This window comes from Leopardus geoffroyi, chromosome C2 (assembly GCF_018350155.1).
Source record: "Leopardus geoffroyi isolate Oge1 chromosome C2, O.geoffroyi_Oge1_pat1.0, whole genome shotgun sequence".
Classification (NCBI taxonomy): Eukaryota; Metazoa; Chordata; class Mammalia; order Carnivora; family Felidae; genus Leopardus; species Leopardus geoffroyi.
Genome location: NC_059333.1, coordinates 149,930,709 through 149,956,958, shown reverse-complemented (window position 1 = coordinate 149,956,958; position 26,250 = coordinate 149,930,709). Strand labels below are relative to the sequence as shown.

At 41.5% G+C, this 26,250-nt stretch overlaps 1 protein-coding gene across 4 annotated transcripts in view; it reads right to left on the bottom strand.

Annotated features, from left to right (window-relative positions):
* ULK4 (unc-51 like kinase 4) overlaps positions 1 to 26,250 on the bottom strand; it is a 583,089-nt gene that overhangs the window by 220,854 nt on the left and 335,985 nt on the right. The window lies entirely within an intron of this gene.

Here is a 26,250-nt window from a genome sequence, read left to right as displayed (position 1 = left end):
AAGAAACAATCCAGTTAAACCCCCCACCCCCACCCCTCAGAAGATCTGAACACAAACTTCAACAAAGAAGATACACAGATGGCGAAGAAGCATATGAAAAGATGTCCCGGGGGCGCCTGGGTGGCGCAGTCGGTTAAGCGTCCGACTTCAGCCAGGTCACGATCTCGCGGTCCGTGAGTTCGAGCCCCGCGTCGGGCTCTGGGCTGATGGCTCAGAGCCTGGAGCCTGTTTCCGATTCTGTGTCTCCCTCTCTCTCTGCCCCTCCCCCGTTCATGCTCTGTCTCTCTCTGTCCCAAAAATAAATAAACGTTGAAAAAAAAAAATTTAAAAAAAAGAAAAGATGTCCCACATCATATGGTGTTAGGGAATTGAAAATCAAACAAGATACCACCACAACTTAATAGAAGAGTGAGAATTCAAAACACTGACACCAAATGCTGGGGAGGATGTGGGGCAAGAACTCTCGATCATTTCTGGAGGGAACGCAAAATGGTTCAGTGACTTTGGAAGATGGTTTGGCGTTTTTTTGTTTTGTTTTGTTCTGTTTTTTTAATGTTTACTTACTGATTTTTGAGAGAGAGCACGAGCAAGGGAGGGGCAAAAAGAGACAGAGGGGGAGAGGGAATCCCAAGTAGCATTGACAGAGCACCGGGAGAGCACTGACAGGGCAGAGCCTGGGGCTCGAACACATAAACCATGAGACATGACCTGAACCAAAATCAAGAGTCGGATGCTCAACCGACAGAGTCACCCAGGTGTCCCTTGGAGCTTTCCTATAAAACTCAACATAAGATTGCCATACAGTCCAGCAACTGTGCCCTTTGGTATTCATACGGGCTTTGGTACTCATATGGGCTGAAAACTTAAGTCCACACAAAAATCTGCCCACAGATGTTTACTGCATCTTTATTCATAATTGCCAAAACTTGAGAGCAACCAAGAGTCTTTCAGTGGGTAAGTGGATGCACAAACTGTGATAACCCAATGGAATGTAGATCGTAAATACAATGGAATATTATTCGGCAATAAAAAGAAATGAGCCATGAAGCCACAAAAAGACATGGAGAAATGTCCTAAATGCATATTGTTGGCAAAGAAGCCAATATGAAAAGGCTACACGCTGTATGATTCCAAATATATGATATCTGGAAAAGGTAAAACTATAGAAATGTTAAAAAGATCAGGGGTTTGGAGTGGGAGGGAGAGAAAGATGAACACATGGAACACGGGGGGTTTGGGGGGTAGAGCCATTTAATATGCTACTGTACTGGTAGACACAAGACAACATGCATTTGGTAAAACCCACAGAACTAAACAATACAAAGAGTGAACTCTAAAGTAAACTATGGATCTGATATAATACTAATGAATCAATACTGGCTCACCGAGTATTGATGAGCACACTAATGTGTGCTCCAGGAAGAGAATCTGTGCTGGGGGCTGGAGGAAGGAAACAGGTGGGGGGGCTTCTCTGTACTTTCTGTGCAACTTCTCTGTAAACCTAAAACTGCTCTTAAAAAAAAAAAAAGTCTACTAATTAAGAAAAAATAAACCAAATCTGCAAACTGCTCTATCATAAAATGCTGTCATATTTTCAAAAATAATGAAGCGTATTTGATTAAGAACTAAAAGGTCATTTCATGCCATTAAAGTCAGTTACAAAATGTTTATTTCATTTATATTTCATCCTAATGGGATTCAAGGAACCCCTGTCCCCACAAGAACATACAAAGCACTGCTGTAGATCCAGACTCCGCTTCAGGGAGGAGAGAGGAATGGATTTTGAACAGACTGTAAACAGACTTAAAATCAGGCGATTTGCAACCAGAAAAGGATTAGACACATTTAACTGGGAAGTTCACGTTTGGGAGAAAAATTAAAGTTTTGGTTTTTTTTTTTTAATTTGGGTTTTGCTATGAAGTTGAGATGGGGCTTGTGAAAGAAAATGTTTTCCTTTATACGTAACATTTTTGCCCCTCAACAGTGTGAGTCTGTAATATCATTAACAACATACGTTGGACATGTCACCTTGGTAAAATAACCCACAAGGCCAAAACCAGGTTTCACCCATGCTGCCACTGTCAAGGCCCTCTGGGGGCTCTCTGGATTTCGGTGGCTGGTTTTCCTCAAAAGACGACCACCCTGCCTGGTGGACAACTGGGCTCAGAAGCAAACCCCGTTAACATTGTCCGATGCTAGATAGCTGTATCTTTGAAAACCAAATGCCGTTTGGGGCCCCACTTCTCATTGTCACTGTTGTTGTTGCTATTATTATTATTATTATTACAGGAACTGTTGTTCTCTCCTTGTCTGATTGACTCACGAGTACATACCTTATGCCATCATCTTTAATTCATATAATTTTCAAATTCATTCATTCTTTCACTAATTCATTGAATAAATATTTATCGAGCAAAAATGACATGCCTGATGTAGTACCAGAAAAATCTAGATAAGCATCCCTTTATCCAATCACAAATACCTGATTAGGCTATCTTAGAAAAACCCTGAGGATTGGCCATTCTGTCAAGATATGATCAGGAGGACTGAGCAGCACTGAAAGGTCTTACCACCAATCTGCTTACCGCTTTCATTTCATAAAATAGACATGTGCCCAAACGATTGTCCTTTCTTTTTTCTTTATTGTCAGAGCCCTAAGGTCACTGCCATTTCCAGCTGGAGTGCAGTTGGTAGAAGCCCAGGATTAAAGAATACATGTTCTTATTCTCTAGGCAGAGATGCCATTTCTAAACACTGGCCAGAAGTCTCAAAAAGGAAGAAAGTGCATACCACTGGTCACCAAGGACATCAAGAGAGAAGATGATGAACCTGGTCTATAAAGGAGGGCCCTCAGGTTACCAGTAATATTTGCCTCAAAGAGGGAGGGCAGTGTTCCAGTCCGTTTCACCGACAGCACACAGAACTAAAGCAAACTCTTGGTTCCAAAGGAGAGGCAGAGAAGAATACCGAGTGGCTGTTACCAAGTAGCTGGTGTCAAATACTTGGTGTTCCGGGGGCAGAGGTGAGCCAGCCCTTGCTGAAGGCACAGTGAGCGAAGGGGGCTCAAGTTCAGAACCTCTGCATCTCAGGGTCATCCCAGATGCTTTTCCTCTGGGAGCCCCACCCCCAAGGCAAGTCTCTGCACCTGTTGGGCCCCGCTTTCATCATTCACATAACGAGGGGTTTGAATAAGTGACTTTTAGGAATATTCCAACTCTGGACGCTGTGAGTTGAAAAACAGTTATTGAATGAAATTGGAACGAAATAAAATCCAAATCAGACAACCGTCCCCAACAGGAAAGGAAATCTGGACACGGGGCAGTAGAAGACAGCTGTTAGGAAGGAGGTAAGGACAAACTATAATGCCCACACAGACTCAATCGTGGTACAAGTTGTTAGCAGAATGAGAGATAAATGGACTGATTTATTCAGCCACTTATAGCTAATATCCGCGAGACACCTAGAGAAAAGGACTGGCTTCAATCCAAAGTTTGGTGCTTATACAGACAAAAGATCATTTTATTGTTTGCCAATCACTCATTTATGTATCTGTAACTGGAAAGAGCTGATACCTTACATTTTATTAAAAATGTTAATGCTAGGTCATTGCTCTTTGGGGACTCATTTTTTAAGCATGCAAAATTCTACCTGCTTTAACAATAAGATGCACATACTGATGTTTGAAATCTAAGTAATCTCTTGACATTTGACTAAAAGTCAAAGCAGTGGACCACAGGACAAACAGAACACTTCACCCATGAAGGGTGACTATTAGCTTTGTTTCATGGTCTGTAAATGAGTTATTAAACTCCTCTATAAAGTTTTATTACTGTTCTAATCCCATTAATAACTGTCCTCAGTTTAAATGGCCTACTGTTTGCTGAATATGCCAGCAAAGTACTGTAATAATTGCTGCCCGACATTAGATTTTTTTCCTTCTAAAACTAAGGATAGAAAAGAGCAGGCGTCAGAGACACTATGCATCACTGATTATACCCTTTAAAGGAAAAAAGGAAAGAGCCAGATGTTAGCGGTCTCTCTTTGTATGGGGATAACCTGCTTGATTCCACATTTCCATCTTTAGTTCCCAAGTGTTTGCAGCCTAGACAGAAGGGAATAAAAATGAATGTATGTTTCAGCACATCTCGAAAGCACTTATGGGGGAAAACAATTTACATCTTAATAGCTTCCTTTCATTACATTAACTCCTCCTCTGCTTTTCATCTTGGAGACTGCAGGAATGTTTGCAAACATTGGCAAGTGCAGGAAAGAATCACAGACTCTCCAGAGCTGCTAAAAGCTCTAGAGGCCATAAGCCGGCTTCCCACGAGCACTGGAATCGCTTCTCCGTCCGGTCTGCCTTCCAGGCTTGTGTCACTCACTTTGCCCAGAAGCTGACCTCTCCACACCCGAGTCTTCAAACTGCTGGAAAGATCTTTCTCGTGTTGAACAGGAAGTGGTTGCCCTGGAACCTTCACTAGGGCTCCAGGTCCCGCCTTCTAGAGCGACTCACCGCATGAACCTCCTCCCATTTCACAGGAGAGGTGGACACCTATCTGAAGACAGTGCTGGGAGCGCATCTGGCCCTCGAGCCAACGTCCCAGCATCTTCTGCCATTTCTTAAGAGGCCTGGCTTCCATCCATTCCTTCCTCTCCATCATGGATGCCTTAAGCTAAGCAGTCTCTAGTGTTATCTGTGGTGTTTCTTCCATGTTTGACCCAGAAGTAAACTCAACATTCTTCCTCAAAGCAAGGAGACATCTGAAGCCCCACAGCTGGGACAACAGAAAGTACACCCCTTCTGAAATGCAGTGTGGGACAGAATTTGAGTTTAAAGTATATAGGAACACGTGGGGAAAACAGGGACAGGAGAAGCGAAGTCAATTCACGAACGCCTTACCAAGACACGGAGCACACATAAATATAAGAAACATTTTAGTCATTATAAACATTTAATGCACTTAAAATTAGTAAAATGGGAACCTTAATATTTCTTTTACTCAGTTCATGTTTGATAAGAAATTTTCAGGGTCTTTTGATTCTACAGTTTCAAGAGGTTGCCTTCTAAACTGGATTTATACTATCTTGCAACATACATACATACTAAAAAACATTTTAAAACTTGATCTCTGTGTCTAAAATAGCTGGCCGTTCACAAAATATTCACGCTTCTTTCCAAACTGTGCCATCATTGCTGGGAAGAGGCTGTTCAATCATGCGCTCCGCTGCTCAAACTCTCTGCAACCTAAAATGGCCATACCACCCATGGAATGTGAGCAAAGGAAATGTGTGTCATTTCTAGCTGAGTTTCTCCCTCAGTTGTGGTAAAATATACGCCACATAAAATTTACCATCTTAACCAAAAAGTCTACAATTCAGTGGTAGTAAATACGTCCTCAATGTCGTAGGACCATTGCCACTGTATCTAGACCACTTTCAATCATCCTAAATAGATTTTGTACCCGTGAAACAGTAACTCCCCACCCCTCTCCTCCCCGCCCCTGGTAACTGCCATTCCACTTTCTGTCTCTATGAATTTGTCTATTCTAGGTACCTCATATAAGTGAAATCATACAGTATGTGTCCTTTTGTGTCTGGCTCCTTTCACGTAGGGTAATGTTTACAAAGTTCACCCATGTTGTGGTATGTATCAGAATTTCATTCCTTTTTATGACTGAATAATATTCCACTGCGCATATATTTGTTACGGACACCACACTGTTCATCCATTTATCTGTTGACGGACACGTGGGCTGTTCCCACCTTTTGGCTTTTGTGAATAACACCGCAACTGACATTTGGGTTTAAGTACCGGAGTCCTCGTTTTCAATTCTTTTGGGCATACACCTCAAAGGGGGATTGCTAGATCATACGGTAATTCCGTGTTTGATTTTTTTGAGGAATCACCGTACTGTTTTCAATAGCAGCTGTACCACTGCCATCAGCAATGCATAAAGGTTCCAATTTCTCCACACCCCTTCCAACATTTATTTCCCTTAAAAAAAAAAAATCAATGGTCATCCTAACCAGTATGAAGTAGCATCTCATTATGGTTTTGATTTGCATTTCCCTAATAACAAATTACGCTGTGCATCTTTTCATGTGCTTACTGGCTATTCGTATGTCTTCTTTTGAGAAATGTCTATTCAAGTCCTTTGTCCATTTTTGAATTAGGTTGTTTGGGTTTTTGTTGTTGAGTTGTAGGTGTTCTTTATATATTATGGAAATTAATCCCTTATCAGATAAACGATTTTCAAGTATTTTCACCTTTAGCTGGGGTTCTTAATAAGCAGGCCTGCCCTCTCCACTATTTTACTATTCTGCCTGTTGGATGTGAAGGATGCTAAGACCCAGGGGAGTAACAGAGCCACAAAACGGAAAGAGATGGGCACCGCATGGAAGAAAGCCACCCGCTAACCAAGAAGGCCACATATTTTACTATTACATAACTGATAAACTTCTTTTGTATTAATCTACTGAAATTTTGTTCCTTTTCTCCATAAGCTACCATTACCCAACTGAACAGTTCTCTTTCCAAATGTTCACAGTCTTTCTTAATTGTATGACCTAGGAGTTCATGATTTCCATTCTCTAGATCACATCTCCATTAGTGCCTCTCTTTTTTTTTTTCAATGTCTACTCATTTGAGAGAGAGAGAGAGAGCGCGCGCGCGCGCACACATGCCAGCGGGGCAGGGGCAGAGAGAGAGAGTCCCAAGCAGGTTCCACACTCTCAGCACAGAGCCCCACACAGTGCTGAATCCCACGAAGCATGAGATCATGACCTGAGCCGAAACCAAGAGTCAGATGCTTAACCAAGTGGGCCACCAGGTACCCCCCATTAATGCCTCTTAATTAAGGTCTTGGGCATTCCCTGACCGACCTTCTTTTTCTCAATTATCACAAACTAACAGCATCATCATTTTAAGACAGCCTTACCTAGAGTTCCGAAGTCCTTCTCAAGTCCTTCCCTCCTTTTGTAAATGGATCTTAGGCAACGCTATTTCTCTGTAACTTCTTAAGAACAACGGCTGAGTAAAAACTTTCAGTTATAAGATGAATCAGGTCCAGGGCTCTCACGTACAGCATGGTGATTATGGTTAACAGTCCTGTATTGCACACTTGCAAGTTGCTAAAAGAGTAGTAGTACTTAAGTGTTCCCACCACAAAAAAGGTACTTATGTAACACGGTATAACTCTGCAATGTACGTGTGCCAAATCAACACATTACACACCTTACAAACATATCATTGTTACGTGTCAATTATATCTCAGAAAGAAGGAAAGAGAAAGAATCTCACAAATAAATACCTAATTATAAAAAAAAAAAAAAATGGCTCAGAGATCGTATTTGGGGATATTTCAGCACATTGCATTACAACCTATTTGAAGTGGTAAAGTTTAACTCATTTTAAATGGCTGGCAGGGTTTTAGAATCGAGTGACTTATCTCGGGCTTCACTTCCAATGATCTGCTTACAAGGTCCCACGTGAGGACCACTGAGCTGTTTTTAGTACTTAATTTGAAATACTTACACTAATTTTATTAATTACACATGAAAATCTTATATGTATTATAATGTAATGCTCGAAACCAACACATGAAATAGGTACCATTATCCTAAAGAGATTAGGACCCAAAGTATCTCACAGGTAACTTGTAGACTTAGGATTCAAACTCAGCCACTCCAATTGCCAAACCGTGTGCCCCTCTTTCACTTCCGTGCTGACTCCTCCAAATCCTTCCCTAAATGATGGGTCTGTATCTTTTTTCTTAAAGCAAGTTTGGAAAACCTTTCTCGGGAGCTCTTTGAAATATTTCAAGGAGGCACAACTCATTCGATGCTATTCCCTGACACTAATATATAGATTCACACCTTCTGTTATATATCCCTTCCTCCTATGTAACATGTTTTTAATCTGATTTAATAAAAAAAGCTTGTTAAGTGTCTTTTTTTCCTTTTACTGAAAAAACTTTGGTAAGGGATAACATGGTTTTGCTATTTCTGAGTATTTCTGCCATTAAGAAGCCTAGCTGAGGGCTGGTGAGGACGTTCTTGGGAAGGGGAAGAACGGTGCACGGGCCCTTCTGCCTCAATGAAACATTAAAGAAAGATAAGTGGACAGTGCCCTTTAACACCCAGCTCTCCTTATTTTAAAATTAAATACAATAAAAGATGCAAGATGAGATCACTGCAAGTTTTTAGCTCCCCGAAATCGCTCTGCTAAACCCAAGATGATGGTCTCAGCCTCTGACAGTGATCTTCAGTGTGTTCTCAAAGCGTCGGAGCTGCCCGTAGGAGATCAGCCAGCTGGATCCCAAAAGTGAGGAACTAGGTGAGAAGTGAGGAAAAATCAGTAGGATGCTCACATTTCATCCGATTCGGTGGCCTTAAAAGAATCGAGCACACGACGTCTTATGTAAATATGGGGCGGGAAGAAAGATACAAAGCCTATCACTACAGAGGAGGCCAGCAGTTGGACAACACACGTGGCCAGGGCATTCTGTGGCTGAAACTGTGAACAGAGGGCAGAGACTCAAAGCACTTATCCTAGAAATGGAACATGAACACTACACTGGGTAATCCGCTATCATTCACCCATCAGTGCAAATTTACTCAGCAAATACCATGCACCAGGAACTACGCAGGGGAGACCATCGTGAATGAAACAGGCAGGTTCTGAACTTCATAGGGATTTCGCTCGGACAGGGGACTTGGACGTTAAGCAATTAACCGACTAATTTGTATTTTAATTAAAGCTGTGATAAGCACGATGGAGGAGAACATGGGGTATCAACAAAGGCTTCCTTGAGAAAATGGTGTTTGAACTGAACTCTGAAGGCAGTAACGAGGCAAGAAGGATGGGGAATGGTACACGGGAAGGTGTGGGGTGGAAAGAACATGACATCAGTTGAGATCAAGTGAATGAGGCCAAAGCACCGACAGCAGAGGGAAAAGTGGCTTGAGATGAAGTAGGAATAGGGGCTGTGTGCTATGTCAATGATTCCATTCTTGCTCCTAGAAACAGTAGAGAGTTAGTACAGGGAGCAACAGAAGATCTGCCCCTGAAATGATCATTCTGGCTATTGCTACACGAAAAACAGGACACAAAAGATAGGCTATTTGCTACCTGATGGTACTTTCAGTTGTACTGACTTGGTTTTTTGCAGTGTCCGGTGTGGCTTTCACATCTGTGACACAGAGCGTGCAGTATCACAATAGAAGGTTCTCCTCTTCCGTTTCTTCCCAAGCTCTTCCAGTTTGCAGTTCCTTTCCTTCTCTGTCTCGTGTCTCCTCTGAGCCCCCACGTCTCTCCTTGCTCCTTCTTCGGGAGTGAGCCTGTTTAAATCTCTCAGACTTAAAAAACGTGGATTCTGATTCTCTCGAAATATCTGTCCTTTCTCAACCTCTCACTTAGGTTCCTTTCTTCCATTTTTTATGGATGGTTCCTTCCTGACAATTATTCATCTTTGAAAAATAACAGGTACCTGCTGAGCAAATACGGGGAGGGACAGGGCCAGCATGAGTGGCATCAGTCCGCAGCCTCCACATGTATCTCTTCAACATTCAACAGACCAGTGGCTAAGCCACTTTGGACATAAGTTGCAGCCAAAGGCCCTCCGTAACACATTTCCTAAGGTTGCTGCCTTCGCCTTGAAGGCAAGTTCAGAGATGACAAAAATGGCACATGAGCATGGTCTCCCTTGCAGCCCCCCATTTCCCGTGGGTTTCCTAATGTCCCTGTGGTTCTGAACAGTTATCACTATAGGGAGACCACCACGTGGCCGGCCTGTATCTTGTCATTCCAATCAAGGACTTATGAGATATGTCTTTCAAGGCTGTGGCATTTACCTGGAGAAAATATACACCTTGATCAAAGTCTCATGGGGTGTATATCACTCATCTTTGTACGGAATTCACAGTACCTGGCAGGTGTACCTCAAAGGTTTTGGCTTGAAGTTTTGCAGGTTCTGGTGTGTTTTCTTCACTGAAGATGGAGTTGGGCTTCTGTTTTATATGGACTTGGGGATGTGGGAGTAAATTAAGTGGCTTTTTTCCCCTGTTACATTATCCAGAAACATACAAAAGGCCCTAAAAAAATAAAATCTGTCGTTCACCTAGCAATTAGTTATTACTTACCAAGCACGACACCAAAACAGTAGTAATAAAAATAGCTACTATTTGTTGGGGCTCCGTTATTTGTCAAGTGCTTTACACACATGATCTCATTTAAATCTTACCAACCCTGCAAAGAAGATTTAAGCTCTACTTTATCAACGAGAAAACCAATTTCATGGTCCCACGGACAGAATAGGATGTTGGAACTCCAGATCTCTAGATTTTTCATTTCATGGAAGAAAAACTCAAGTGACGCACTCTGTCTCAGAGTCGGACATATAAATAACATGATAAGACAGGAGACTGGCCACAGCTCGTAGGCAGACATGCCCTCAAGAGGCACAGTCCAAGCTAATAACTCCTCTATCCTGAAACCACTTTCTCCAAAACCCTGCCTTCGCAGGCCAATATTTTTTATGGTTTTCTGTTAGAACCTAAGTCTAATTGTATGCTTGGATTTGTTAATGGAAACTTATAGATACAGACATTTATATACATAAAGAATCCATTTTATGGCTTTCTTGTTAGGGAGTGTTTTGTTAATTACAGCATCCTTTCTGAGGGGTTTCAAAGTCTGCAACAATTCATTCACCTGCAGAGTACCTAGATAAATATCATTACGGCAACTTTGCAAGTAGGAAACCAAGAAAATGGGGGAAAGGGGAGAATACTGGCTTTTCTGCTGATTCATTAAGTAAACTATTGGCTAGTGTGAGTGGCAAGCCAAGAAAAGACACACTTTGGAATCTGATGACGTACCTCACGATTCCACTAAAGAAAAATACTGACCTGTAGAGATTGAGCTCAGTTAAAGATTTTCCAGACACTTAGTTTTATCTCAACCCCACATGCGGCTTTGAAAACTAAGCCTGCGGTGTGTTCTTGTCCAAGAAGAAGATATAGCCTAACATTTAAGCTGGGATCCTTGCTGTCTCCAAGTTTTATTACAAGTCTGTCTTCATCCAAATATTAGCTTGACAAAGAAGAGAGGTGAACGCATCTTTGAACAAAGAAAAGCCCATCTGGCGTCCACCTTATACTACTCTTAGAAAAGGTTTGGTAACAGTATCCTCACAAACAATTTCATGTCAATTTAAGCAAGGCCCATTCTATGTTCAGTTAAAATTCAACTTTTTTGAGAGTATTTTCACTTTACACTCACTCATACAATGCCATTTTCCTCATTTAACATGAGAATAATTTCTTACGGAGGAAAGCTACTGAATTAAACTTGCTTTTCACATGGGAATTTACTTCAGATTTAGGTAGACATGTTTCAACACTCTTTGAAGCAAATGGGGGCAATTTGTTAATGCAAAGTTTTAGTGATATCAAGATAGTAAGAAGAAAGTAAAACTCAAATACGTAACGAAATTGTTATTTAAATATGTACAAGTTTCTTGGGTAACAATATTTTAAACTCGATTATTTGTGCCTTTTTTAAACATTAGAATTTATACATTATGTTAAGGGAAAGAAATCAAACAGAGGCCACATATCATATTGTGTGATTCCATTTATATAAAATGTCCAGAAGAAGCAAATCCATAAAGAGAGCAGATTGGTTGTTTCCATGGGATTGGGAGAAGAAGTAAAAGGGAACAAATGGAAGGGATACATGGGTTTTGGTCTGTTTTTTGTTTTGTTTTGTTTTGTTTTTTTGAAGTCATGACAATGTTCTGGAATTATACAGTGGAAATAGTTACACAGCCTTGTGACAATACTGAAACCAATGAATTAGGAACTTAAACATGTTGAATTTTGTGGCGTAGGAATTCGATCTCAATTTTTTAAACTACAGTCTAAACAACCGAAATTTCACTAAATACAAAAAAGTATTTTCTATAATTGTCTTGAGAAACTTTAAAATATCAATCCTTAAAATCAGTCTTTCCTCCCACATGATGGAGTCTGTAGGCATGAGGGCACAGAAACTGCTGTTAGGTACAACAGGGCATTTAGAAAGATGGGGGTTCAGAAAACTGAGGTGAAATGCTTGGGGCCACTAAGGAAATTAGGCCACGGCAGTCAGTGGGTCACCCTGGGACCTCTGTGTCCTGAAAGACTAATAGGTTTATTTTTGTGGCATTGACTATGGCCATTAATGCACTTAGGGTCAGCTGGACTGTGTCCAGAACTAAAGAGAACCATACAAGAGCCCATCGGGGTCCATTAGAGTTGATGCTACTTAGGCAATCTGTTCATGCAAAGTTTTCACAGCTTAGCCTAGAGCTGGGCCCCAGTCAGCTTAGAGACACGAGTCAAAATAATAGGATTTTTGTTTTAGTTCACTGATTTATGGGGTGGTTTGTAAGCCGACAACAGCCAACAGAACTTGAAAATAAACACCGTTTAGGATAAATTGGTGTAACTGAATAAATTCTCAGCTGATGAAGTAAAATGAATGTCGAAATCAAGGAACACTACGTATTTTGAAAGAGATGTTCACAAGGGATGCTATTAACAGAGGGCAGCAGAGAAATAAATATGTCTCTTAACAGCTGAAAAAAATCAACGAAATATCTCTGGCATCTTAAACGATAAGATATTATAAAACACAAATTGTGATATCACTGTAGTCTAAACTCTACTCGCACACTCAACAGGGTAAGGTACTTTATTCCGCCTGCAGGTAACTAAAATAACAAATGTTGTCTAGCTCCAAAGGGGGAAACAAGAATCAAGTAGGGTAGAAATTAAGAGAGAAGCCAGTTTCAGCTCAATATAAAGAAACACTTTCTAATAATTAGGATTTTCTCAAAGATGGAGTACGCTGCTTTTGTGAATAAAAAAAAAAAAAAAGAGAGAGGTTTTCTAATGCCAGAGGCATTCATGCAGTAATCTCTCAAGGTGACCGCCAATAAGAGATCCCAGCCCTGGGCAGGAGCTGAGTCACTGAAGGATTTTTTTAAACCTGAATTATCATTAGCTTCACCCAAACCAATGGTCTAACCTTTACAAGTTAGTCAAGGTAGGTAGGTAGGTAGGTAGGGTACCAATTACCCTACCAACCAATTACCCAATCCTCCATTAAAACTGAATTGCAGTCTACCACAAGTTTCCAGATGATTTTAAAGCTTTCGATAGCTTTTGACAAAAATTATAACCTCGTGCACCCCGAACGTACCAGCCAGTTCTGATGTTTCCCACTGTGCTCACCAGCCTTCCCAGGACTGCAGCCACTCGGCCTCCCGCTGTTCGTCGGACATGCCAGGCACGCGCCCTCTTCGTGTCCAATCTGCCCCCCGCCCCCCGCCCCAGGGATCTGCTTCTTGAGTTCTTTCACATCCTCACTTAACAATCACCCTCAAAGTGAGGCTTTTGGCTACCCCACGTAGGGTTTTCTATCCCACATCCATCCAGACATTTCCTAATCCCTTCGTCCTTTTACTTTTTCCTCAGTACTCGTCACCCTGTAACATCTAATGCCATCTAACGTCACCCTCTTGTTCGTTTATTTGGTTTGCTGTTCATTTCCTCCACCGGAACCTAAGTTCCACGAGGGCAGAGATTTCTGTCGGTTTTGTTCATTGCTGTGTTCCTCACACTTGAACAATGCCTGGCACCAGGACTGAAGGAACCAGATCAGGGGTTCAAATTCTCTGTTTTTGTAAATAAGTTTTCACTGAAACACAGTCACACTCATTCCTGTATGTATGGCCTACGGTTGTTGTGGAGCTCCAGGAGCGGAGCTGAGTAGCTGCCCGAGTCTGTGGCCACCAAGCCTAAGGTATGTGCTGTCTGGCTCTTCACAGAAGAGTCTGCCGACCCCTAGTGCACCAGTTGTGGGGCCATGTGAAGTTCTGCTTCTAAATGTCTAGGTAACTGAACTGGGTTAAAGATGGCCAAGGGCTCTTTGCAGCTCCTGTTATCAAGAGGCGGAGTCTGTTTTCTCAGCTCTTGAACCAGCCTGGCTTCGTGATTTCCCTCCACCAACAGCGTGTGATGGAAGGGGCATGACATTTCTGAGGGGCCTCGCAGCTCTCATACGGGCTCTTCTTGAAGGTGGCTACAGTGTGAAGAAGACCAAGGGAGCCCCCCTGGAGGATGAGAGGCCCCACTGAGGATCCAGGCAGACAAGTGAGCCCAGCCCATGCTGCCAACCCACAGAATGGTGAGAAAGTAAGTGGCTTATTTTAAGTGACTTAGCCTGGGGGTGGTTTATGATCTAGCAACGGCTAATTGACACAATGAGATTTATTAATTATCATTTTTAGATTAAACCCTTTAGGCAAATTTCTGCTCTTCCTCATGTATCTTCATACCACTATAAAGGCAGCAGGCTCTTCCTGCACATATGAATTTATATGCAACTTCCTGTTATTTCTTTGTGTTGTTATTTCCTAACTTGAATCAAAATTTAATAACTAACTTTTACAAATATGTTGACTTGTAAAAACTTAAGAGTACTTTTGATATAGTTTGAGTTAGTTACTGTTTAACAGAGGTTGGAAAACCATGGCCAGTGGGCTGGCCACCTCATTTTGGAAATAAAATTTCACTGAAGCAAGGTCATGTTCATTCATTCATGGACTGACAAAGACGAAACGGCCTACAGGCCTACAACATTTGCTATCTGGTCCTTTGCAGATGTTTGCCAACCTCTACTGTACAGCCTAATTTTGAATCTCATTCATAAAAGAAAAAGAATCTAAGATAGCTTTCAAGTACCCGTGCAAAGCCCAAGCAGCTCTCAGTGACTTCCCGGTCTCTTAAGTAAACGCCAATTCAGGGAGTTTTATAATAACCCTGGTAAGAAAGGAGTATTTTGATTTCTGACATTAGCACAAACCAGCAGAGACAAACCTAACTTCTTCAAATGTTTCTTTCAGAGGTGCTACAGTTTTCTGGCTGCGGCAATGTGTCACGTAAATACGTTTTCCTGACATTTCTCTGCTGGTAAAACGGAGCTGGAATTAATATCCATTATTGAAAGGTCATCGCACAGGGACAGGCCAGCAGCCAGTTGTAAAATGTTAATAACTCTGATATTTTTCAAATGTAAACACAAGGTCTTACTTTGTTTTATAATTCTCGCCCTAAATGGTTCGTTTAAAACTGAACGCGGTTAAGCAAAAAACCTGAATTGCGTAATGCAGGTGCATGCTGGTGGGATGGCGACTCTCTTTACCAGTCTGTGCGCTTTTCGGCCTGAGAGGCGGTGGGCACCGTACTGAAGCCTTCCCATGTACCACCTCCCGTACCTCATTGAGTCTGAGATGCCATGGATCGGAAGGACCACTTAAAACCCTATCCTACCCTCAAGGCAAGTGCTCTCTGAGCCTTCGGATATGGAGCTACTCACTTACTGCCTTTCTATGTACATAAAAAAGGAACATGTAAATGAAATTAACTGGTTTAGTTTTTCTAAAAAGTTCCTCCCCTTTGGAGGCCAACTCTTCTCGCTTTTCAACTCAGAATCAGCAATGTCCGTGTTGTTCCACATGCTTGATCCGTCAGAGCACTTGACACAGGAGAGCACGGGGGGAGCAGACCCTCCAGAGACCTCTCAGCGCTGTTAGTGCATGGTCTGAGGATGAAACTCAGTTTACGCCGGCCTAACACAGCACCGTTATGAAGCGCTCGAGAGCAAGAATGCTCATTTCCTCCTCTACCTTACAGTGCACTTATATGCAGGTGACTTTTCAAGTATCAATGCTGGAAATAGCTCTCTGTTTGGAAGAGGGAACTTAATTCTGTGGGAACTGTAATAAATACATAAACGAGTGACTGAGCCAGAATTTATCCAAAATAAAGATTAACAGGAAGACCTAATTCAAACCAACCACTTACATTCAAGGCCACAGAGTGGCAGGTCACCAATGACTCTTCGCGTGGCCACACGCCAGTGAATCTTAACACGCGCTGGGTTTGCAAACATGCATCAGATCTTACCCAGCTTTGGAAAAATCAGTCTGCACAGTTAGTAACCAAGGGGTCTGAGAAGCAGCAGAGCATGAAGGAAAATCAGGACCTTGTGCTCATCTCTAGAGACTGGAAGCAGACTGTTCTGCAGGCCGCAGGAGCCTCCCCACCTCTCTTCCCTTCTCCCCTCTAATAGAAGGGGCCGGCAAGGAGTTCCCAAACTCTGTACTCTTGGAACCCACCACCTTTCCTCACCCCGCCATCCTTGCGGCCTGACCACGCTCCTCAGCCTTAAGACCACGTGGTCTCACCACGCCCACTATCTCTACCTCATCCGCCACCGCAGCTTATGACCACAGTCGTTCACCCACCGTCTCCTGCAGTCAAAACAGAAAGACAATTTTGCACATCATCCTTCAGAGGCAACTGTCTACCATTTTCAACCGGAGCCCCTTCCATTGTGACACGTGGAACTCACAGTCGTTAGCAAAAGCCCTCAAATTGTCCGCTTCCTTCTACACATTTCTAGGTGGTGTCGTCTTGTTCCGTACAGCTGCTTCTAGACCGAAGGTTGGCAAAGCTTTTCCTTAAAAGGCCATACAGTAAATGTTTCAGGCTTTATAGGTCACACAGTCTGTGTCTCAACTACTCGACAGTGCCATTATAAAACAAGTCTAGCCAAAGATACATGTAAATGAAGGGACATGTCTATGTGCCAACAAAACTTTATTCGTGAAAGCAAGCAGACAGCTGGTGGGCAACAGTTTACTAATCTCAGATCGACAGTCTCCACCGCCTGCTTCTTCTCTCCCAACTGCCATCACCCTCGGACCACTTATTCACTTCCGCTCATTCCCTGAGCACAGTATTAACACTAACATCACTAATAGTATTAGCATTAACTAACACTACTCTTGCCACGATTACTTTTGTGATTTCCAGTTCACTCCACAAAGCCTGGAATGGGGCCAGGAATCAGGAGAACTGAAGCCTCCATGGTTGCGGCTGGGGACAGACCAGAAGAGGAAAACATGACGAATGTAAAACTGCCCCTCTGTAACAGAGGGCCCTCGACGCTTCAGCGTCACTAGCTTCCTGGCAAACCTGCCTGGGCTTCTTCAGGTGCTCTGGCTCTAATAGTCCGCCGCATGCAGTATCTCTGTAGCCACAGAGGTCACCTCATAACCAATCCTTCCATACCTGATGTCTCAGTTCCCTAAGTTCCTCTCCTCGAGCATTTTGTCCTTCATCTCGCCTCAGCCACGTAACTCCACATTTTTACGAGCCAGGACCTACAGTCTCTCTATGCTCCAATTCAGACATCTGACTCCTTATCGACTCTCTCAACCAGCCAACAGGGCTGCTAAGAATCTTACCAGCACTATTTTGTAGTCTCCTAATTCTCGGTCCAAAGTTAGAATGTTCTGAAGGGATTCGTGGGTGGGCTTTTTGTTCAATGAAACAAATTATCAGTAAGATGTACAGGAAACCAAGTGACGTCACCAAGACGGTGATAGAGACGGTTCCTGACTTTACTCCCTTCACAACAAGAAACAACTATTCAAGAACCAGACACCGCTGAGAGAATCCTTGAGCACAGACGTAAGGCTGAAGTCCACCCCTGTTACCACAGAGAACGAGACGGACCACATCAGAAGAGTAAGAGAAACAGCCACGTGGTGACCAGATTGCCCCTCCCCCAGGCCATGGCAGCGCCCCAGGGAAAGGTCTCTTCAATTCCGCTAATGGGAAAATGAACCCACAGGGACCAACAGCAACCCCCTCAGACTTTTGAGTTGCTTTGCAGGAGACCCTAGTCTGATCTTGCACCACAGGGATTGCAGGGGGAGTCTGCGGGGCTCAGTCACTGGACATCTGACTACCGGTGAAGCAGGGAAGGGCTTCTAACACCCAGCACAGGGACCTGGGCAGACTGAATTTGTATCTGTGGTGCCCAAGTAGTAATATCAATGAACAGCTTTACTCACCTGTACATTCCAGTTGGGGGTGCACCGTGATCAGGGAACTCACTGCACGGTGCGGATCTGTCTGATTTGGATCTTCAAACAAGTTTTGCCATCCCTAGCGCCCAGCTCGCCCACGCCCAGGCAAGGGGCTGAATCACAGCCTTACCTGCTATGGGGAGTAACTTCCAGCACAATCTGACTACAAGGGCTGGTGACAAGTGGAAGCAGTGTGACCCAGTGACACTTGAGCCAAAGGCAGTTGAGGAAGCAGAGCTGATCATCTGCAGAGCAAAGCCAGTCCTGGGCACGGAGTATTCCTGTGCTACATACAAGTGGAGGATTCATTCACCACCAAGGCTGAGGGTAATTCTTGGCCCCTCTCAACTAAGGGGGCTACTTGGGAAACTGAGGGTAACCTGGAGTGGCGCCTTTATATCTTGTCCAGGAAAGGGAGCAGCAACGGAGCTCCACGCACTGTGCAGGGTGTTATTTGGCCCCATTGGACCAGATGGGCTGGTGACATATCCTCGAAGCCGTGAGCCCAGTAGCACTTGATCCAAGAGGTGGGAAAGCAGAGCCAATAGTTTGCAGACCAAGCCCAGTGGCCCTGTTCAGTCAGAGAACTCAGGGTGCAAGCTGGCTTGACTTAGGTCAACAAAGAGCTTTAGCAGCTTGAGAGTTGTTTCTCCTAATGTTCCCAGGCAGGCAGTGTCATTCGTAGCCCTGCTGATTGCTGAATTATGGCCTTCAGCCAATCTAACCCGAACACACAGGCAACGGTAGAGCCCATTCCATAACCCAAAGTACAGTGGCACACACCGAGCACAGTCCATGGCTTTGCCCATCTGCAGAGCAAAACTGGCAGCCTCACCTGACGAGGGAATTCAGTACACTCTCACCTGATTCAGATCCCCAAATAATGAACTATACAGGTGCTGGATACCATCCCACTGTCCTGCTAGGGCAGGGAAGCTAATTCATAGCCTCAATCTCCTACTGAATAAAATACCCAGTCTCGACCATCTAGAAAGCCTAATCGGAGAATCCAACCAACCACGGAGCCCATCCCGCAGCCTCACTCAGATAGGGAACAGAGCCTGAAATCCTATCCAACTGTTCCATGCCAGTGGCACATCTCTTCCATCCCTGAGGACAAATAGTTGCCTCACCTCCAAAACAGACAAAAACAGCCCATCCCACTTGCCCAAGGACATTTCCAGCAAACACACCCAGAAACCCAAGCTGAGCTGACTGGTGAAGAGCCATCTCTGCCAAAGGAAACTTGCAAAGTCTGGAAGAGGATCTTGATTGCTCAAATGCGTGGATATTAACCCAAGGAATAAGGATCATAAAAAGTCTGGTAAATATGACACCATCAAAGGAAACTAACAAAGCTCCAATAACTGGCCCCCCCAAAATTGAGATCTATGCACTGTCAAGACAAAGAATTCAGGAAAATCTTTTAAAGAAGCTCAGTGAACAAGAAAACACAGCAAGGAAATGAATTAGAAAAACAATGCATAAAGAAAACAAGAAATTCAATAAGGAAATAGCAACCATCAAAAAACAAACAAACAAATCCCCGAGTTGAAAAGTAACTAAATTGATGAATTCAATAGTGCTTTCAGAGTAGATTCACCAATACAGAAGAAGGAACCAATGACCTGGAGGAAAGGTGATTATACAGTCAAAGAAGCAAAAAGAAAAAGCGATGAAAGAATAAAGAAAGCCTACAGGAATTATGGGGACACAATAAAGGAAAAAAATATTCACATTATGGAGATTCCAGAATGAGAAGAGAAAGTATATTTAATGCAATAATTGCTGAAAACTTCCAGAAACTGGGGAGAGGAATGGACATCTAGATGCATGAGGTCCAAAGGACCCTAAATAGGTTGAACCTGAACAGAGTTACGATGAGACACATTATAATCAAGTTGTCAGAAGTAATAAACAAAGAAAGAATTTTAAAAGTAGCAAGAGAAAAGAAAGAAGGTTACATACATGGGAACCCCCACAAAATTCCTGCCAAATTTCTAAACAGAAACTTTCAGACAAGAAGAGAATGGGATGGCATATTTAAAATATTGAAAGAGATTAACTATAAACCAAGAGTTCTATACCCAGTGAAACTGTCTTTTAGAAATGAAGGAGGAACAAAGACTTTCCTAAATAAACAAAAGTAGAAGTTCATTACCATTAGAAATGCATTATAACAAATGCTAAAGGAAGTTCTTTGAGTGGAAGTAAAAAAAGTACCAAATACCATCATAAAAATACAAAAAGATCCTATAAATCTCACTGGTAAGGGTAAGTATACAGTCAGAGCTAGATTCTACAATACGTAACAGTGGTGAATAATACTCTAGTTTACGAGTTGTAAGACAACAAAGGTATTCAAAGTAACCATAACTACAATAATCTGTTCTTAATTACACAATTAAAAAAAACCATCTAAATTGTAACAGCAATAACCTAAAATGTAAGAGAGAGAGGTACAAGTGTCAAGTTTAAAAACTCAACTGAAGTTTTTATCAGCTTAAAATAGGGGTGCTACAAGCTTAAAATATTTTACATAAGCCTCAATGTAACAAAAAGAAAAACTCCCATAGTAATTACATAACAAAAAAGTCAAAACATATGGTATCAGGACATCAAAACTCAAAAAAAAACAAAACAAAACAAAACAAAACAAAACACAAAAACAGGTTAAAGAACAATGAATCTATAATACAACCAGAAACAATCAACAAAATGGCAACAGTAAGTCCCTACCTATCAATAATTTCTTTAAGCAAACAAATTAAATTCTCTAATGAAAGGACACAGAATGGCTAAATGAATTAAAAAACAAAACAAAACAAAACAAGATCCAACAATATGTGAAGAGTCTTCACTGAGAGTGAGGGGATGAAAGAAACATTTCAAGAAAATGGTAACCCAAAAAAAAAAGCAGGGGTAGATATACTTATGTCAAACAAAATGGACTTTCAGCTAAAAATGACCAGAGACAAAAGATCATTATATGATAATAAAGAGGTCAGTACATGAAAATATACCAATTATAAATATTTATGTGCTGAACATTGGAGTTCCTAAATATATAAGCAAAGACTAACTGATGTAAAAGGAGAAATAACAGTTATACAGTAATAGTTGGGGAGTTTAATACTCTACTCTCAACAAAGGATAAATCAACCAGACAGACAATCCACAAGGAAACAGCAGATTTGAACAACACTAGAGACCAAATGGAGCTAACAGACATACATAGAGAATTCTACCCAACAACAGCAGGATACACATTCTTTTTAGTCACTTTATTTTTTAAGTTTATTCATGTATCTTGAGAGTGTGTGTGTGTGTGTGTGTGCACGTGCAAGAGCGGGGGAGGGGCAGAGAGAGAGAGAGAAAGAGAGAGAGAGAATCCCAAGCAGGCTCCACATTGTCAGTGCAGAGCCCGACGTGGGGCTTGAACTCATGAACCATGAGATCATGACCCAAGCCCAAACCAAGAGTCGGACGCTTGAGCCACCCAGGCACCCCCACATTGTTTTTGAGTGCACAATGAACATGTTCTAAGACAGACCATACATTAGGCCACAAAACAAGTCGTAGCAAGTTTTAAAAGACTGAAATCATATCAAGTATCTTCTCTGACACAATGGCATGAAACTAGAAATCAGTACCAATAGGAAAACTGGAAAACTCACAAATACGTGGAAATTAAACACTCTCATGACCAACATGGGTTAAAGAAGACATTAAACATGAGATTAAAACAAAGTGTGGGGCGCCTGGGTGGCTCAGTCGGTTAAGCAGCTGACTCTTGGTTTTGGCTCGTATCATGATTTCACAGTTCACGGGATCAAACCACACATCAAGTTCCATGGTATGAGCACGGAGCCTGCTTGGGATTCCCTCTCCCCTTCTCTCTCTGCCCCTCCCCTGCTGTGTGTGTGCTCTCTCTCAAAATAAATAAGTAAACTTTTAAAAAATAAAACAAAGCTTGAGACAAATGGAAATGGAAACAGAGCATATCAGAACTTGAAGGATGCCGCAAAAGTAGTTCTAAGAGGGAAGTTCAGAGCAATGATGCCTACATTAAGAAGAGCCCAGGGGCGCCTGGGTGGCGCAGTCGATTAAGCGTCTGACTTCAGCCAGGTCACGATCTCGCGGTCTGTGAGTTCGAGCCCCGCGTCAGGCTCTGGGCTGATGGCTCGGAGCCTGGAGCCTGTTTCCGATTCTGTGTCTCCCTCTCTCTCTGCCCCTCCCCCGTTCATGCTCTGTCTCTCTCTGTCTCAAAAATAAATAAATGTTAAAAAAAAAAAAAAAAAAAAAAAGAGCCCAAATGAACACCCTAAATCTGCACCTGAAGGAGCTAGAAAAAGACAAACCAACTGTAATGTGATGACATTGTATGATGACAGATCGTAGCTACACTTGCGGTGAGCACACCATAACATACAGACTTAGTGAATCACTATGTTGTACATCTGAAACGCAACTGTGCTTCAATTTTAAGAAAAAGAACGGAGCCCAAAGTTAACAGAAAGATTAGAACATAAATAAATGAAACCAAAAAAACAGAAAAAGAATAGAAAAGATTAATCAAACTAAGAGTTGGTTCTTTGAACAGGTAAACAAAACTGACAAACCCTCACTAGGTTAATCAAAGAGAGAGAGAGAGAGAGAGAGAGAGAGAGAAACAGAGAGAGAGAAAGGTCTCAAATCAACAAAATTATAAATGGAAAAGGAAACATTACAATGGACACCACAGAAATTCAAAAGATGATTAAGAGGCTACTATAAACAACTACACACCAACAAATTGGACAACTTATAAGAAATGAAAAAATTCCTAGAAATGTACAACTTACCAAGACTGACTCAAGCAAAAAATAGAAAATCTGGACAGATTACTAGTAAGAAGATTGAATCAGTAAGCAAAAACTTCCCAACAAAGAAAAGCCCAGGACAAGATGGCTTCACTGGTGACTTTTACCAAACATTTAAATAAGAACACCAACTATTCTCAAACTCTTCCAAAAAAATTTAAGAGTAGGAAACATTCCTGAACTCATTTTTACAAAGCCAGCATTTATCCTGTTACTAAAAACCACAAAAGGACACTACTAAGAAAGAAAACTGCAGGCCAATATCCCTGATGAATATAGATGCAAAAGCTATCAACAAAACACTAGCAACCCAAAGTCAGCAGCACAGCAAAGGATCATTCACCACGAATAATTGGGATTTATCCCTGGGATTCAAGAATGCTTCAACATATGCAAAATCAATGTGATATGTCACATTAATAGAAAGAAAGGAAAGAATCATATGATCATCTTACTAGACACAGAAAAAGCATTTGATAAAATTCAATGTCCATTCATGATAAAATCTAAAAATTAGGCATAAAGAACATACCCTAACATAATAAAGGCCAAATATGACAAGTCTACACTTTAACATTAGCCTCAACTGCAAAAGACTAAAAGCTTTTCCTCTAAGGTCAGGAAAAAAAGGCTACTCTCAACATTTCTGTTCAACATAGTACAAGAAGTCCTCGCCAGAACAATCAGGCACGAAAAAGAAATAAAAGTCTTTATAAAGGCACGTAAAAGGAATTGTAAACAAAGAAGCAAAACTGTCTACTTGTAGATGATGTCATTTTATTTTTTTTAATTTTTTTTAATATGAAATTTATTGTCGAATTGGTTTCCATACAACACCGAGTGCTCATCCCAACAGGTGCCCTCCTTAATGCTCATCACCTACCTTCCCCTCTCTCCCCCCATCAACCCTCAGTTTACTCTCAATTTTTAAGAGTCTCTTATGGTTTGCCTCCCTCCCTCTCTTTTTTTTTTTCCCCTTCCCCTCCCCCTTGGTCTTCTGTTAAGTTTCTCAGGATCCACATAAGAGTGAAAACGTATGGTATCTGTCTTTCTCTATATGACTTATTGCACTTAGCATAATACTCTCCAGTTCCATCCACGCTGCTACAAAAGGCCATATTTCATTCTTTCTCACTGCCAAGTAGTATTCCATTGTATATATAAACCACAACTTCTTTACCCATTCATCAGTTGATGGACATTTAGGCTCTTTCCATAATTTGGCTATTGTGGAAAGGGCTGCTACAAGCACTGGGGTACAAGTACCCCTATGAGATGATGTCATTTTAAATAAAGAAACTCTAAAGACTCAACCAAAAACGGTTAGATCTAATCAGTAAATTCAGTGAAGTTGCAGGATACAAAATTAACAAAAAAATCAATAGCATTTCTATATGCTAACAATGAATTTTCTGAAAAACAAAGAAATCAATCCCAGTTCCAACAGCATCCAACACAACAAAATCTTAGGAATAAACGTAAGTAAAGAAGTGAAGGATGTGTATTCTGAAAAATACAACACACTAATGAAAGAAATCAAAGAAGAAAGGAAGAAATGGGAAAGTATGAGATGTCCATGGATTGGAAGAATATTGCTAAAATGTCAAAAATACCAAAAACCATCTAGATATTCAATGGAATCCCTATCAAGATGACAATGACATTTTTTACACAAGTAGAAAAAACACTCCTAAAACCCAGATGGAGCCACAAAAGACCCCGAATACCCAAAGAAATCCTGAGAAAGAAGAAAAAAAAGCAGGCGGCATCACAGTTCCTACTTTCAATCTAGAATATAAATCTATGGTCATCAAAACACTATGGTGCTGGCCCAAAAACAAAGAGACCAATGGAACAGAACCAGAAGCCCAGAAATAAATCCAAGCACATACAGTCAACTAATATTTGACAAGGGAACTAAGAATACTGAGCGGAGAACAGATAGAATGAAATTGGACCTATATTTTACACCACTCATGAAAATGAAATCAAAATGGATTAGATAGTTAAATTTAAGACTTGAAACCATGAAAGCCCTAGAAAAAAAATATAGGAGTAAAACTTCTTGACATGCATCTTGATAATGACTTTTTGGATGTGATGCTTAAAACACAGGCAACGAACAGAAAAATAAACAAGTGGGATGACATCCAACTAAAAACCTTCTGTACACCAAAGAACCCATCAAGAAAGTAAAAAAACAACCTATGGAATGAGAAAAGTATCTGCAAACCATGTATCTGACAAGGGGCTAACATCCAAAATACACAAAGAAATCATACGGTTGGGATGAGCACTGGGTATTATATGTATGTGACGAAACACTCAATTCTACTTCTGAAACCAATATTACACTACATGTTAATTAATTAACTTGGATTTAAATAAAATTTTTAAAAAAGACATCATATGATGCAGTAGCAAAAAAAAGTAACCCAATTAAAAAACGGGTAGAGGACCTCCCTGAACACACGCTTCTCCAAAGAATATACACAAAAGGCCAACTGGTACATGAAAAGATGCCTAACATCACGAGTCATTAGAGAAATGCAAATTAAAACCACAATGCAGTATCAGCTTATGCCTGTTAGAACGGCCACCACTGATAAGGCCAGCAGTAACAGATGCTGGCATGGATGAGGAAAAGGACCCTCGCGCACTGTTGGCAGGAATGTAAATTGGTGCAGCCTTCCCATACTATGGAAAACAGTAATGGAGGATCCTCGAAACAAACAGACAAACAAAACAAACAAACAAAAAACAAAGAGCTACCATAGGATCCAGTAACTCCACTTCCGGGAATACACCCAAAGGAAACAAAAACACTAACTCAGAAAGCTACCTGCACCTGCACGTTCACAGCGGCATTATTTCCAGTAGCCAGACATGAAAACAAACTAAGTGTCCATCAAGCAATCAACGGATAAAGAAGGAAGGGTGTGTATGTATACACATAATGGAATATCATGCGGCCATAGAAAAGGAAAACCTACCATTGGTAACGACATGGGTAAACCCTGAAAGCATTATGCTTTGTGAAATAAGTCAGAAAGAGAAAGACAAATATTGTACGATCTCACTTATATGTGGAATCTAAACTATCACCACCGAACTCACAGAAAAAGAGATCAGACTTGCGGTTACCAGAAGCAGAGGAAAAGGAGAAAGGTGGTCAAAAGGTACAAGCCCCCAGTTGTAAAAATAAATAAGTTCTAGGGCTGTAATATACAACATAAGATGACGGTTAGCATTGCTATATAATATACAGGAAAACTGTTAAGAGCAAATCCTAACAGTTCTCATTATAAGGAAAAACCATTCCCAGTTTTTCTTTCTTTTCTTTTTATTGTATCTATAGGAGAAGATGCACGTTAGCTAAACCTATTGTGGTAATCACTGCA